The 14,266-nt window shown below is 33.0% G+C and overlaps 2 protein-coding genes across 5 annotated transcripts in view; both read right to left on the bottom strand.

Annotated features, from left to right (window-relative positions):
- Positions 1-13,751, bottom strand: part of LOC149476395 (uncharacterized) — a 61,724-nt gene extending 47,973 nt beyond the window's left edge. Inside the window, exon 1 of one of the 4 annotated variants that reach the window (XM_089712145.1) lies at positions 13,613-13,751. The gene's annotated coding sequence lies outside the window, so the exon portion shown is untranslated. Of the gene's footprint in view, positions 1-13,379; positions 13,402-13,612 lie in introns of those variants that run through there. The other 3 variants (XM_089712149.1, XM_089712151.1, XM_089712147.1) reach the window with 3 other exon arrangements.
- LOC149476386 (uncharacterized) overlaps positions 1-14,266 on the bottom strand; it is a 244,529-nt gene that overhangs the window by 69,540 nt on the left and 160,723 nt on the right. The window lies entirely within an intron of this gene.

Raw genomic sequence — 14,266 nt, 5'->3', positions numbered from 1 at the left:
AGTTTAAACATGTAGGTACCACGGGCGAAGCCGGGGCGGACCACTAATAATACTATGTATATCTACATCAATGACAGGTTTATTCTGAAATTCTGCTTAGTCAGCGTGTAAATGACCTTTAACAATACTTTTTTATGTAATACATGATTTGGTAGACAAGCTTTTTGTGTGATGTTCGATTATATGTTCTTGTAATCATAATCCTTTTTTAATAGGTTGCAACTGACGAGATATTACAAATGAGTTCTCTTGATTATTCTTTGTAATCACTACATAGTATAAAACAAAGTCGCTTTCTCTGTCCCTATGTCCCTTTGTATGCTTAAATCTTTAAAACTACACAACGGATTATGATGCGTTTTTTTTTAATAGGTAAAGTGGAGGAAGGTTTTAGTATATAATTTATTAGGTTTTAGTCAAAGCGGGCGAAGCCGCGGGCGATAAGCTAGTTAATTATAATTTAAATAACAACTAAATGTAAAATTAGTTTTGTCAATGAAGAATTATTTTGAAGAAACTCATTGTTAAATCAGTTTATCAAATCTTATACAGCCGTTTTCAACTAAAACAAAATCGGAAACATATGTTTTCACTAAACATTGCGTGACACTAATTAGACAATATAGTTTGAATTAATTAAGGAAATATGATCAAGGAAGGAAGCAGGAAACATATAACGCATGGTTCAAGCTTGGACGAGCATACAGACAAACAGACAAAAAGTGTGATATAGATTATATGATATATATATTATTGGTATTAGGTAAAGAAATTTATGATTGCATGAAACTCTACTATGTTACAAGTTATTAAGAAAAAGTATTTGAATTATTGAAAAATAAATACTATGTGATCCAAATAAGGATAGGAAGGTTAGTGACCTTTGTATCAAATCTCATTTCAAAAATACGAGTTGGCAACCTTTTTTGCTTATCAATATGGGTTTAATCTATACTAATATTACAAAGCTGAAGAGTTTATTTGTTTGAACGCGCTAATCTCAGGAACTACGGGTCCGATTTGAAAAAGTCCTTCAAGTAGAAGACCACAACACCAGGGCGCTAAGGCGCGAAACCTGGAAACTTTTGGTGTCGGAGGCTAAGATCCTCTTTGAGTCGTTGCGCCGTTGAAGTAAGTAAGTAAGTGATATTACCACAGGAACGTTATCATTCACGAGCGCGGCTGTAACCGCGGGGCGCAGCTAATAAGTAATAAAATTAGGAACCTCGTTTTTTAAAGTCGGTTAAAACTACAAATCATATTAAAACAGTATTGTCACTAACACGGGCAGCGGTGTATAACCGCTTTCACTAATTTAATTACTTCTATATTACGTAAAACATACTTTTTCAAGGTCGTTAGAAAAACTCGTATAATTGAGTTTGAGTTTGAGTTGCGAAATAAGAGGAATTGTCTTTGTATCGCGGAAATCAGTGCTTCAAAAGTAGGTTATTTTAAAATACTATCTATACTTATATTAAATGATTGTCTGTTTGTCTGTTATTCTTTCATGAATGAACGACAGCGCCGATTTTGATGAAATTTGAAATAAAAATAATTATAGACCGTGAGTCAAACATAGGTTACATCTTTAAAATATGTAGGTAGGTATCGTAGTGTTGAAATAGCGGATGAAAGTTTTAACTAATGATTAAATCCTCGTAAATTGCAGTATAGCTATTTCTTTTTAAAATAGGAAAATGAATAAAAAGCCATTAAGCTAATTCAGACTACACTCTATCTTTGTACAAAATTTCATACAGATGCGATTAGCTGTTTTTGCGTGAAAGGTTCACAAACATCCATCAAACTCAAATATTTATTTATTCAATTAGACTTCTTCTAGAAGCACTTTTGAATCGTCATTACATATTTCTAACATTTACCACCGAGATGCAGATTTACCATTGAGATGCAGACCGATTTGGAAAGCAATATACCTAATATATGGAGAAGAAACGGCAAGAAACTCCATAGTTGCTCTTTCATCCTAGCAAACATTCACATTTTAATATCACTACATAGCATAAAACAAAGTCACTTTCTTTGTTCCTATGTATGCTTAAATCTTTAAAACTACGCAACGGATTTTGATGCGGTTTTTTTTAATAGATAGAGTGATTCAAGAGGAAGGTTTTAGTATATAATTTATTATGTTTTAGACTAAGCGGGCGAAGCCGCGGGCGGAAAGCTAGTTAGTAATAAATTGAGGCTTTTATCTTTCATATTATTTTCTTGAGTTGCTTTAGGCCACATGGTAATCTGCAACTAGGTCACTCCCAACTGACTCAGTGTTTCAATTTATCATATAATTTCTCAATTTTTATCTCTACGTATCAATATTGATATTATAAAGTTGTAGAGTTTGTTTGTTTGCTAAGCGCTAATCTCAAGAACCTCGGGTCCGATTTGAAAAGTGATTTCATCGTTAGATAGTCCATTTATCGAGGAAGACAATAGGCTATATATCATCACGGTAAGACCAATAGGAGCGGAGCAAAACGGGTAAAACCGCGGGGCACAGCTAGTACTTTTACATAATGTATCTTTGGACATTGAAAAAGAAAGAATAATGTGTAATAACTACTTACACAATCTACATAGGTAAATATTGTTTAATTTTTTATTTAAGTAACAATCTATACTAATATTATAAAGCTGAAGAGTTTGTTTGTTTGTTTGAACGCGCTAATCTCGGGAACTACTGGTCCGATTAGAAAAATTATTTCGGTGTTAGATAGCACATTTATCGAGGAAGGCTATAGACTATATAACATCACGCTGCGACCTACAGGAGTGGAGCCACGAGGGTGAAACCGCGCGGAGCAGCTAGTCTACGATAATATAGGTATTAATAACATTTGTTCTATATCGTGTAAACAATTAAAAATAGACGACAACTGTATGTTGTATTTAATTTATATGTATTCGTCAACTTTTTTAAACACGCTTGTAAAATAAGTTTAGTTGAATCTGTGTAAAGTTTAATTGTGTCAGTATAATGCATTTCTTATTATTGTAGAATTCAGTGAATTTCACAAATTCTCAGTAATAATTATCGAGCAATATTTTAATAACCTACTAAACGCTATTTATGTCTGTAATTGGCGTAGTTGGAACGTACATTTAATTTGATAATATAGGAATTGTTACATAAGACTTGTATTTTTTAGTAAATTTCATAAACAGTGATTTTATTTATTTTAAATAAAAAATCCTTAATCCTAAAAAAATATATTCAAACATATGGATATATCTTTACTGAAACACATAATTAGTAATTTTATATATAATTTTACATATCTTATCTATACTAATATTATAAAGAGGAAAAGTTTGTAAGTATGTATGTATGTATGGTTTTCACGCAAAAACTACTGGACCGATTTCAAAAATTCTTTCACCATTAGAAAGCTGCATCTTTACTGAGCAACATAGGCTATATTGCATTTTCAAAAAAATTAGAGATCCTTACCAAAAATGCAATAATGTAACCCAAGGTGTAAAAAAATCCTCAATAAAACTTCTGTCATCGCGTGCGCTGCGGAATCTATTGAAGATAGAACAAAAAAATGTTCTACGGTATTATAGAATGGATCAATATCTACAAGAAAGTCCGCGATACCATATGTCCATCTTCAGTAGTTATGTTACTACAACAACTTTTTTACGTTTTCAAAGTAAATAAAAGTGCCGACAGTAATTAAACCATGTTATCCATACACATATATTAATCCTTATCCCATTAAATGATGTTTTATTATAGACTGTTTCAATACCAGCAAAATACTTTTTAAATGAAAAGAATTGGATATTCCATTCAAAAGATATAACGAATTTTTAAAAGTGTCAATCTACAGAAAATAGTAGGTATACTGTTCGAGCAGGCCGTAGTGCGGGGGTCACGGAGGAATTCTACCAATATGCGTCTTGACGGAACACAGTGGGGTTTTGGTCGGTAGGAATCCGACATAACCCACGGCCCCACGGGACGGGGTAAAGGTGATTTTCATGTGATTAAAAATTAAACCTATAGTCCGACCTATTTAGTAGACTTTTCACTGTAACGATATCGCTATCTATGCGGGTGAAACCGCAGGGCATTGCTAGTATTATATAAAATTCTCGTGTCACAATGTTAGTCTGCATACTCCTCCGAAACGGGTGGACCGATTCTCATGAAATTTTCTGTGCATATCGGGTAAGTCTGAGAATCGACCAACATCTATTTTTCATATGTACCACGGGCGAAGCCGGGGCGGACCGCTAGTTTTAATATAATAAAGAGTGAAAGATTTATCAGTTTGTATCAAATAAGCTGTATACAGGATTCACTTCTTCAATAGGCCGTGGGTTCGATTCCCACCCGGGGCAAATATTTGTGTGATGAACAAAGATGTTATGTGTCTGGGTGTTAATTATCTATATAAGTATTTATTTAAAATTATACATATATGTTTATCAGCCATTTGGTTTCCATAACACAAGCGAAAGCTTAGTATGGGATCAGATTGTGCCGTGTGTGAAAATTGTCCTGAAATATTTATTTATTTATAGAAAGCTACATTATTACAGAGAATAATATTCTCTTATATTATATCGATTCAAACGAAATACCATAGAAATTGATTGCCATTTATTAGAATAATCGAACTACACTACAATAACGTTTCTTATACAGTATTGTTCATAATAATAGACTAAAAAATCGGTCAAGTGCGAGTCGGGCTCGCGAGACAGTGTTCCGTACAAATATGCTACAGAACAAATACAAATAAATTTGGTCTATCCAATTAATGACTGCTTCAACCGTTGTTTAATCTCGATTCTTTGTTATATTTTGTTCTCATAGCGGCAACAGAAATACATATTTGAAAAATTTAAATGTCTGCTATGACGGTTCATGAGATACAGCTTGGTGATAGAGACAGACAGACGGACAGCATTAGTATATAGAACAGAGAGCAGTATATAGAGATAATATTATAAATATTATTTTATTATTATCTGCGGTATTAGCCGCAGTGCTCTGCTCCTGTTGGTCTCAACGAGATGATATATAGCCTATAGCCTTCCTCGATAAATTGGCTATCTAACACCGAAATAATTTTTCAAATAGGACCAATAGTTCCCAAGATTAGCGCGTTCAAACAAACAAACACTCTTCAGCTTTATAATATTAGTATAGATAATAGAGTCCCGTTTTTCCTTTGCGGAACCCTAAAAAACTATCATTCAGTGTGATAATATCTAAGTATTAAGACAATGGACGGATATATAGCTAAGTATTACTTAAGCACCTTGAGGAATTGTTAAGTTAAGTAAGCAATTTTAGAGATTTTCACTTAATCGAATTTCAATGCTATTCTTTGATGGAAGGACGATTTTTTTTACTTTTTTTGAATTGAAGCTTCTTTAGGCGCGTTGAGAGTAAAATGTCAATGTCGCGTTATGGCAATATAGTCACGTCATGGAGTAAAGCGACGATATTGGTATCTTTGAATCTTGACAGTTTCACTTCTGACACGCGTGCTCGGCACTCACTCACTCACTATTTTATGGAAAATATAATTAGTGACTAGTATTTTTTTTAGGATTATTACATCTTAGAAACGTACACACAATATGTACATAGTAATATAATTGAATGTCTGTCTGGGATTTAAAAATAACTGTATTTTCATAAATATTTAGTTTTTTTACAGGATTGGTAGTTGGTACTGAAAAACATAAGGAAGTTAATTCGTTTATCATACTTGTCTTCTTGTTTTAGCAGTTACATCTTTGGAACAGTTAAACCAATTTTAATGAACTTTCACTGGAAAACAGACGTCATATAATGTAATAGGTAAAATAGAGCTTTCATTAGAGCCTACTTTTCTTCTTAATAGAGCAGATAAAAACAAATATTGACTCAAATTCTGTTTTTAATATAGGTAGTTATAAATAAACTTTATTAAAACCACTTTACTTAACTAGTATAGTATTATTAGCGTGATGATATATAGCCTATAGCTTTCCTCGATAAATGGGCTATCTAACACCGAAAGAATTTTTCAAATCGGATCAGTAATTCCTGAGATTAGCGTGTTCAAACAAACTCTTCAGTTTTATAATATTAGTATCTAAAGCCTAGTGTCAAATGCAGGCAACGTCGCGGTCACTAACTACCTTCGAATAATAAGTTAGTAATAGAAATATATCTGTAACTTAGCATTCGGCTTGCGCACGCGCCGCTTTACTTTTGCGTAATATAGTGAAAGTAGTGTTTTCGTAAATGTCTGTTTCATTAAGTTATTTGCTGAGGTTAAGCATCGGTGCGGGCGGATAGATTGGGATGGGTCAGTTATAGATTTTTTATTAATAAGTATTTATGCGAAATTTGTATTTGGTTTTATGTATTTTAGTACCTATCTTATTATATATAAATCTCGTGTCACAATGTTTGTCCTCAATGGACTCCTAAACCACTTAACCGATTATAATAAAATTCGCACACCATGTGAAGTTCGATCCAACTTGAGAGATAGGATAGTTTAAACTTTAAACATGTAGGTACCACGGGCGAAGCCGGGGCGGACCGCTAGTAATAAACTAAAATATTGAGTAAGCGTCGTTGAATTTTGCAGTAAGTATTATGGATCGGGTTGTTAGCGATTTTTTTATTATGATGACTTATTTTTAAGTGTTTAATATGTTTTTGAGGATAATCAGAAAAAATGTGTGGGTTTATCCGTTTATACTAAGAAAACATCTTTGTAATATTTTGGAAGGTCGCATAAGCAAATTCATTTTATTTATTAACTCACTCGATAAAAGGAAATAATTTTTCAAATCGGACCCGTGGTTCCTGAGCTTAGCGCGTTCAAACAAACAAATTCTACAGCTTTCTAATATTAGTATAGATTAGGGTTGTTGAGGATTCCTCTTCCGCTTCCTCATAATGCGGAAGTTCCGCAATATTTTGGGTTCCTCTACCGTTACCGCATCCTCAAAAATGTAAATAAAAAAATCCTCTTCCGCTATCGCTTCCTCAAAATTTAGAGGAAGTTTATGAGGATGCTGATCCAATCGGGCGGCGAATTTACAAAGCCTATTTAAACTATGTATTTGAGTTACGAGTCGGACTCTACTAACGAAGAAGAGTAGAGTCTTACCGCCATATTTATATCTGCGCCTAACACTTATCTCTAAACATAATAATATAACATTTTCTCTCATACTCAGAAGAAACATATTTTACCAAATAATGTTTGTCAAAAGTCATTTTAAATTAAAAAACAAACAATTTGTTTAAGCTTACATAATAATATCTACCAGTTAGTTTTTTTTTTGTGGAAATCGCCTAATGTCGCTTCTGGCACTGATATAGATTAGGTTTTTTCTGTGGGTTTTTTCGAGTAATATGCATAAACAAAAGCTCATCTGAGTCCGGCTCGTGACTCAAATAGTAGGTACTTACAGGCTTTGTAAATTCGCAATTGGGCGAGCTAACCTCCCCTAACCTTAAACATCAATATGTAGAGACAGGAGAATGGCTTTTGTTTTAATTTTTAATTTTAAAAGTTTTTGTTTTTTAATTTTGATTATAATTTTCTATCATCCTCATCCGCTTCCTCATCCGCATCCTCTTCCTCAAAAAAATATCCTCTTCCTCATCCGCATCCTCTAAATTTGTGTGTGAAAATTCCTCTTCCTCCTCCTCTTCCTCATAATCACTTCCTCAACAACCCAAGTATAGATATACAACAACATGCTTTTTCTGACGGTGCATTTACACCAAACGTGCGAATGCTCATTCTAACCCCCAATTCAAATAATGTAAACAGGCGTAGAGCATTCTTTCGTTGTTCTTAGTTAAAAGTGAAACTGTTCGAACGATTCCGAACACTGCTTTGTGTAGCGCATGTCGCGTGTCGGTCGGCTGCCGATTAGGTATACCTACTCGGCAGCCGCGATACACGAGACATGCGCTACACAGACCAAAAAGTTTGAGACGATGTAATAAAAGTTTCACTTTAACAACACTGAATACGAGTTTTCGTGTACAATAAAAGATCACGAAAGAATGCTCTTGCTCTAGCTCTATGTTCGTTTGATGTAAATGCACTTTTGATTCGAATCTTTGTTGAAACCATCATCATTGGATCATAGCAGAATGTCAAAACCGCAGTTTTTTGTACTTGAGATGAACAAATATCATTGCAGTGTTTTTGCAATATATTTGTAAATCATTACGGATGATTGATATTTTATATGACGAAATTGTAAAAAAATATTTGTTCATTTAATTTTTTAATACTAGCTTCAGGATGAGGCTTCACTTGCGTGGTATCTAGTTCAAAAGCAGCCTATATACAGTTCTTTGACATAGCCTACTAATATTATAAATGCGAAAGTTTGTGAGGATGTGTGTGTTTGTTACTCTTTCACGCAAATTCTACTTAACCGATTACAATGAAATTTAGCATACAACATAACATGGATTAACACATAGAATAGGTTTTATCCCGGAAATCCCACGGGAACGGGAACTATGCGGGTTTTCCTTTGAAAACGCGGGCAGAGCCGTGGGCGGAAATCTAGTTAAGTATAATATATTGCGTAGTTACATATTATGCAAAATTAAATTGTATTGACATGATTTTAAAAGAGCAACTAGAGTTCCTTGTCGGTTCTTCTCCATACATACTGCTTTCCGAATCGGTGGTAAATGTTAAAAATATGTAATGACGATTCAAAGGTGCTTCTCGAAGAAGTCCAATTGAATAAATAAATGTTTGAGTTTGAGTTTATGCTTATCCAGACTGTAATCTATCTCTGTAGAACGTTTCATTCAGAATTGATCGGCCCTTTCGTACGAAAGACTAACAAACATTTTTAACTTTAAAGTATATGTATATTAAACTTATTTGGAAATAAAAATAGTTTGTTTTGTCTATTTTTTTCCTGTTATTTATTTTATATAATGACTTAAATTCAATAAAATAGATGACTATTAGGAAAAGCTTGTAAATTCACGCGTTTTAAAACAATCGACGTTAGGTATTCCGTTGAAGAAGCTTATCAAAGCATATAAAGCCAAAATACTTTTAAAATTGGACCACTATTTCCATACATTCTCTTCTACAAGTATAAGAATTTCCTACATATTTATTAGTATTCTTAGTCTTTGTTAATATTCAAAGTATGTAATGAAGGTTGTTACGTTCTCTACGGAAACACCTATGTGGTTATGATATCCTGGTACCTACTTTGTTATATAATGTGTTTATTTATTTAGAAAATATAGAAAAATCTAATTAATTTTGAGTGTCTGTAATGCCAAATTAATTATTTACGTTATCCATACTAATATTATAAATGCGAAAGTAACTCTGTCTGTCTGTCTGTTACTCAATCACGCCTTAACTACTGAACCAATTTGCATGAAATTTGGTATAGAGATATTTTGATACCCGAGAAAGGACATAGGATAGGTTTTATCCCGGAAATCCTACGGGAACGGATTTTTCTTTGAAAACGCGGGCGAAGCCGCGGGCGGAAAGCTAGTTTATTATAATCTATACCAATATTATAAAGCTGAAGAATTTGCTTCTTTGTTTGATTGAACGCGCTAATCTCAGGAACTACTAGTCCGATTTTTTAAATTATTTCTGTGTTAGATAATTCGTTCTTTGTTTCTTTCTATGTTAGATACTAGATAGATTCCCATTCATCGAGGAAGGCTGTAGGCTATATATTATCTCGTTAAGACCAACAGGAGCGGAGCACTGCGGGTGAAACCGTGGAGCACAGATAGTTTAAAAATATGACTAGCTTAACAAAAAAAAAGTTTTTTTGCCATAAAATATTAGAATAATTTATGACCTATACTCTCATCTACAAGTCTATAAAATTTAAAAAAGACCTGTGGCACTCGGGGACTGCCGCGGTAAAGCTATTGCTTATTGCATAGCATGCCTTCAAGCCACACCTCCGTGTCCGTCGGAGTGCGGAGCGTGAGGTTTTTTCGTTACGGAATTTCTCGATTCGGTCCCCGCGCTCAAGGCCCGCGATAGAAGCTATGCAATAGCTTAAAAATAAATCGTAAACTGTATGTCTTTAAAAAATCGTAACTACGTATTTCAAAATTATTGTCATATCACTGATCTTTGAGTACAAAGTATGAATTAAATCCGACCGTTCTCGAGTCACGGAGTTGGTTACATACAAACATACAGGTCAGAGTAACGTCATGAAATTCAAAGAATTAAAACAGCTTTATCGAAGCACAAAGTAATAATTTTAAGAACCTTTATACGTAACTTATTTATAAAAAGAATTTGACAGTAACGTTATTGTTCTAAAAAACCGTTGCACGAAGCAACGGGTCAATAACGGTATATTTGTGAAGTCATATTGCATTTCAAGGAAGTTTGACCAATGTAAATTTAATACTGTGTTATGTAAAAAGGGCTAAAGTTTAGTATGAAATTTTGAAGATAGCGAGCGAAATAATGTTCTATCTTATATCATATTAATACATGACTATGTACTATCACGATGCAAAAGCTAGTCTTACAGAAGTTTGCGTAGATACAATATTTGTGAGTAAATTTTGAATGTAAAACATTCAAAAATTTGTTTATTACTAAATTATGGGGAATATTATTTTTATTTAAGTATTTATTATTAATCTTAATATAAATAATAATTCTACTCTTTATTTATTATTTGTAATATTACTACAGATAATGTTTAAGGTATGGACCAAAAGTACCAGGACAACATAACCAACAAGGCGTTAACCTTGGCTCATAATTTCGACATGCTTACACAACACTTTATGTAATGTACCCTGAGAAAGTGACTGTGTATTGCAATAAATATCTATTGGGTATTTAGTTATAGGGTACAGGGTACATAGATTTATAGGGTACAGAGTAGGATACAGCTATTTATCTACTATCTTCGTTCCTAACAATTGTCAGTTTGTAAGGAAAGAAGAAAATTTATTGCAGGTAAGTTTTTAAGTAAAAATTGTAAAGAGATTTGGATGAATTTGATATTTTTGGTTTAATGGCATTCAAATGCTTTTTCCTTTCCTGTTCTATTCTTTTCTATTCTTTATTTTATAAGAGATTTTGAATTAGTTTTAAGTGTTTAGTTTTCTTTAAAGTTGAGAATATGATAGAAAGAGAGCTGTGTTTAAAATATTGTGTCTGTTATATGCAATTTTGTACATTTCTAACGGAATTTAAAATGGAGCAGATTTTGCAATTCGACTATTCGAATGTAGGTACATATTACACGCTTTATATTAGCTTCACCTGTATGTTTGTATGTTTGTAACCGACTTCTTTGGGCGCGATTTTGACCCACATTAAACGGCCAGATTTCGTTCAAACTTTGTAGATTTATTGAGGACCGATGACAATACACTAATTTGATAAAATAAATAATAGTTAAAAATAAATAAAAAACACGCTTTTTATAGAAAACCGACCTAAAAGCGTGTTTTTTAGTTTTTTTAAACTATTATTATTATTATTTTTTATAATATGTGTTCGTGCATAACTTCGTCGTTTATGAACCATTTTACCATACTTAATATGATGAATACGGCGGAATATATTATACAATTAATAAGGTACAATTATTTCGGCAAACTAAAATACTGTTTTTGTACTGTTTCCTTGTGTTATTTTCAGTTATTTTCCAGCCTGGCCAGAATCAGTAAATTCTTTGTTTTCTTTGTATGGTGAATAGCAAATCTTATATATAAAAATAAATCGCAAAATGTGTTGGTAAGCGCATACGGCATAACTCGAGAACGGCTGAACCGATTTCGATAATTCTTTTTTTATTATATTCCATGAAGTACGAGGATGGTTCTTATGTAGAGACAACGTAAACATGTACCACGGGCGAAGCCGGGGCGGACCGCTAGTTAATTATAATTTTATCATCATTATAGTGAGAGGTCGCGCGGAAAATTATGTTTTTGTATGTTTTAAATAGGAAAGTTTTAACAGTATGGAAAACATCACAAATTATTCCCTATATTTGCATATACATATATGTTAATGTTATGAATTCTAATATTCAAAGTATTTCACGGGATTTGAAATTTTAATTCACTTCTCGAAGCTCTACTCGAAGACAATTGCTTCGTCGAAAAATAACTAAAATTTGACAGCTAATTTATTTAGAAATAGGTTTCTTTTTAATTGTACTCTTGACCTACTTGTCGAAAGGTCAAATCGATATTCTTCTTAATCTTCTTATATATAAAAATGAATCGCAAAATGTGTTGGTAAGCGCATAACTCGAGAACGGCTGAACCGATTTCGATAATTATTTTTTTATTATATTCCTTGAAGTACGAGGATGGTTTTTATGTAGAGAAAACGTAAATATGTACCACGGGCGAAGCCGGGGCGGACCGCTAGTATTATATAATTTTCAATGACCTTTGAAATTTATGCAACTTTGGTAATGTCACGTACACATTTTTCATCGTCTAGGTAATTTATACTAATATTATAAAGATGTAGAGTTTGTTTGTTTGTTTAAACGAGCTAATATTGAGAACCGTGGGCCTGATTTGAAACAATATTTCACTGTTTAGTAGTCCATTTATCGAAGAAGGCTATAGGATATATTATATCATCACGCTAAGACCAATAGGAGGGGAGAAATGCAGGTAAAACTGCGGGGTAGAGCTAGTCTATAATTCTACTAGTTATAGAATTAGATTATCTGTGATAATACAAATCATATGATATCAATTAATTGTCAAAGTTATATTTAAATGCTAGTAGCTCGCCTTGGCTTATGTAAATCCAAGTTACAAATTTCCCCAAAAATTTCATCAAAACGGTTCATCTTTTTTGCATGATTGTAATGAGCAAGTAAACTGAAACTTTCACATTTATATTATTAGTGGCCTTATGTTATATATTAAAAGATTAGAGTTACAAATAGATTTTATAAAACTTTCATTTTATTAGTCCAATTTTAACTTTTAAATGTTGAATACCTATATTATGTAATAAAAAAAGCAAAATAAATAACACCTACAAATTAAAAAAAATGTATGCATGTACTAGAGTACACACGTAAGAAGTGAAACTTCTTTATGACCTTAAAAATGTCACGAGTATATGGCGTAACGCAAAAATGTCACGCGTACGGCGTAACGCAAAAATGTCACGCGTACGGCGTAACGCAAAAATGTCACGCGTACGGCGTAACGCAAAAATGTTACACTAAATTTTTGTCCAACCCCGATAAAGAAGTTTCACTTCAAAAACTTGATTATTATCAGCCGTTACCTAAAGTATATATTTTCATCAGTTTATTTCCGAATAACTTTCTATTCCAAACATACTTACAACATCCTCCAATAATTAACAAATAAAGAAACCTTAATTTTCAATTATAATGCAGCTGAGGTCCCAATGACAAAACGACCCGAATAAAAAAACAGGTTCCACGCTTGCATCGCCGAAAAAAAGTTACAACACCGTTACGCAACCAAAAATTGTGACCATTGCCTCCTCGTTACGAATTTAAAAAAAATACCAAAAAAAAAACAGCTGTCAAATTGACAGAACACTGAACGTACCACACGCGATTTGTTATCTGTACTATTTCACAGTCTTAGCGGGAATTTGTTTTTTTTTTTAGTTTTTAAATTTGGTTCAATGCACGAGTGGACGTGCTTGCTTCGCGGTTGTATTTTATTACTGACTGTGGTTTGCAGTCAGTGCCCAGTCGGGCTACCAAAGCGGGGCTTGAAATATTGCTATGAATGTTAAATAGTGTACTAGTTTTTATTTTGTCTGTCTGTATAGAGAATAATAAAAGTAAGGGATTGGAAATAGATATTTCATGTAGTTTGTCAGTTTTGTGTGTAACACGAACTGTGATAAACGATGAAAACTGAAAAAAGTAGAGCATATGTTTGAAAAGTCGAGCATAATTTGAAGAGTTTGACCGTGGATCACAATATAAACCACATAAACAATACAAAAGTGACTTCCGATCTTGTTTGTTAAGGAAGTGCATATCTGCCCTATAACATCACTTATATATAAAAATGAATCGCAAAATGTGTTGGTAAGCGCATAACTCGAGAACGGCTGAACCGATTTCGATAATTCTTTTTTTATTATATTCCTTGAAGTACGAGGATGGTTCTTATGTAGAGAAAACGTAAACATGTACCACGGGCGAAGCCGGGGCGGACCGCTAGTACACTATAATAATATCTACTATT

Source organism: Colias philodice, chromosome 28 (assembly GCF_061535455.1).
Source record: "Colias philodice isolate Cphi_HAF_F1 chromosome 28, ilColPhil1 Martin Lab GWU primary, whole genome shotgun sequence".
Classification (NCBI taxonomy): Eukaryota; Metazoa; Arthropoda; class Insecta; order Lepidoptera; family Pieridae; genus Colias; species Colias philodice.
This window is presented reverse-complemented; position numbering and strand designations above follow the sequence as displayed.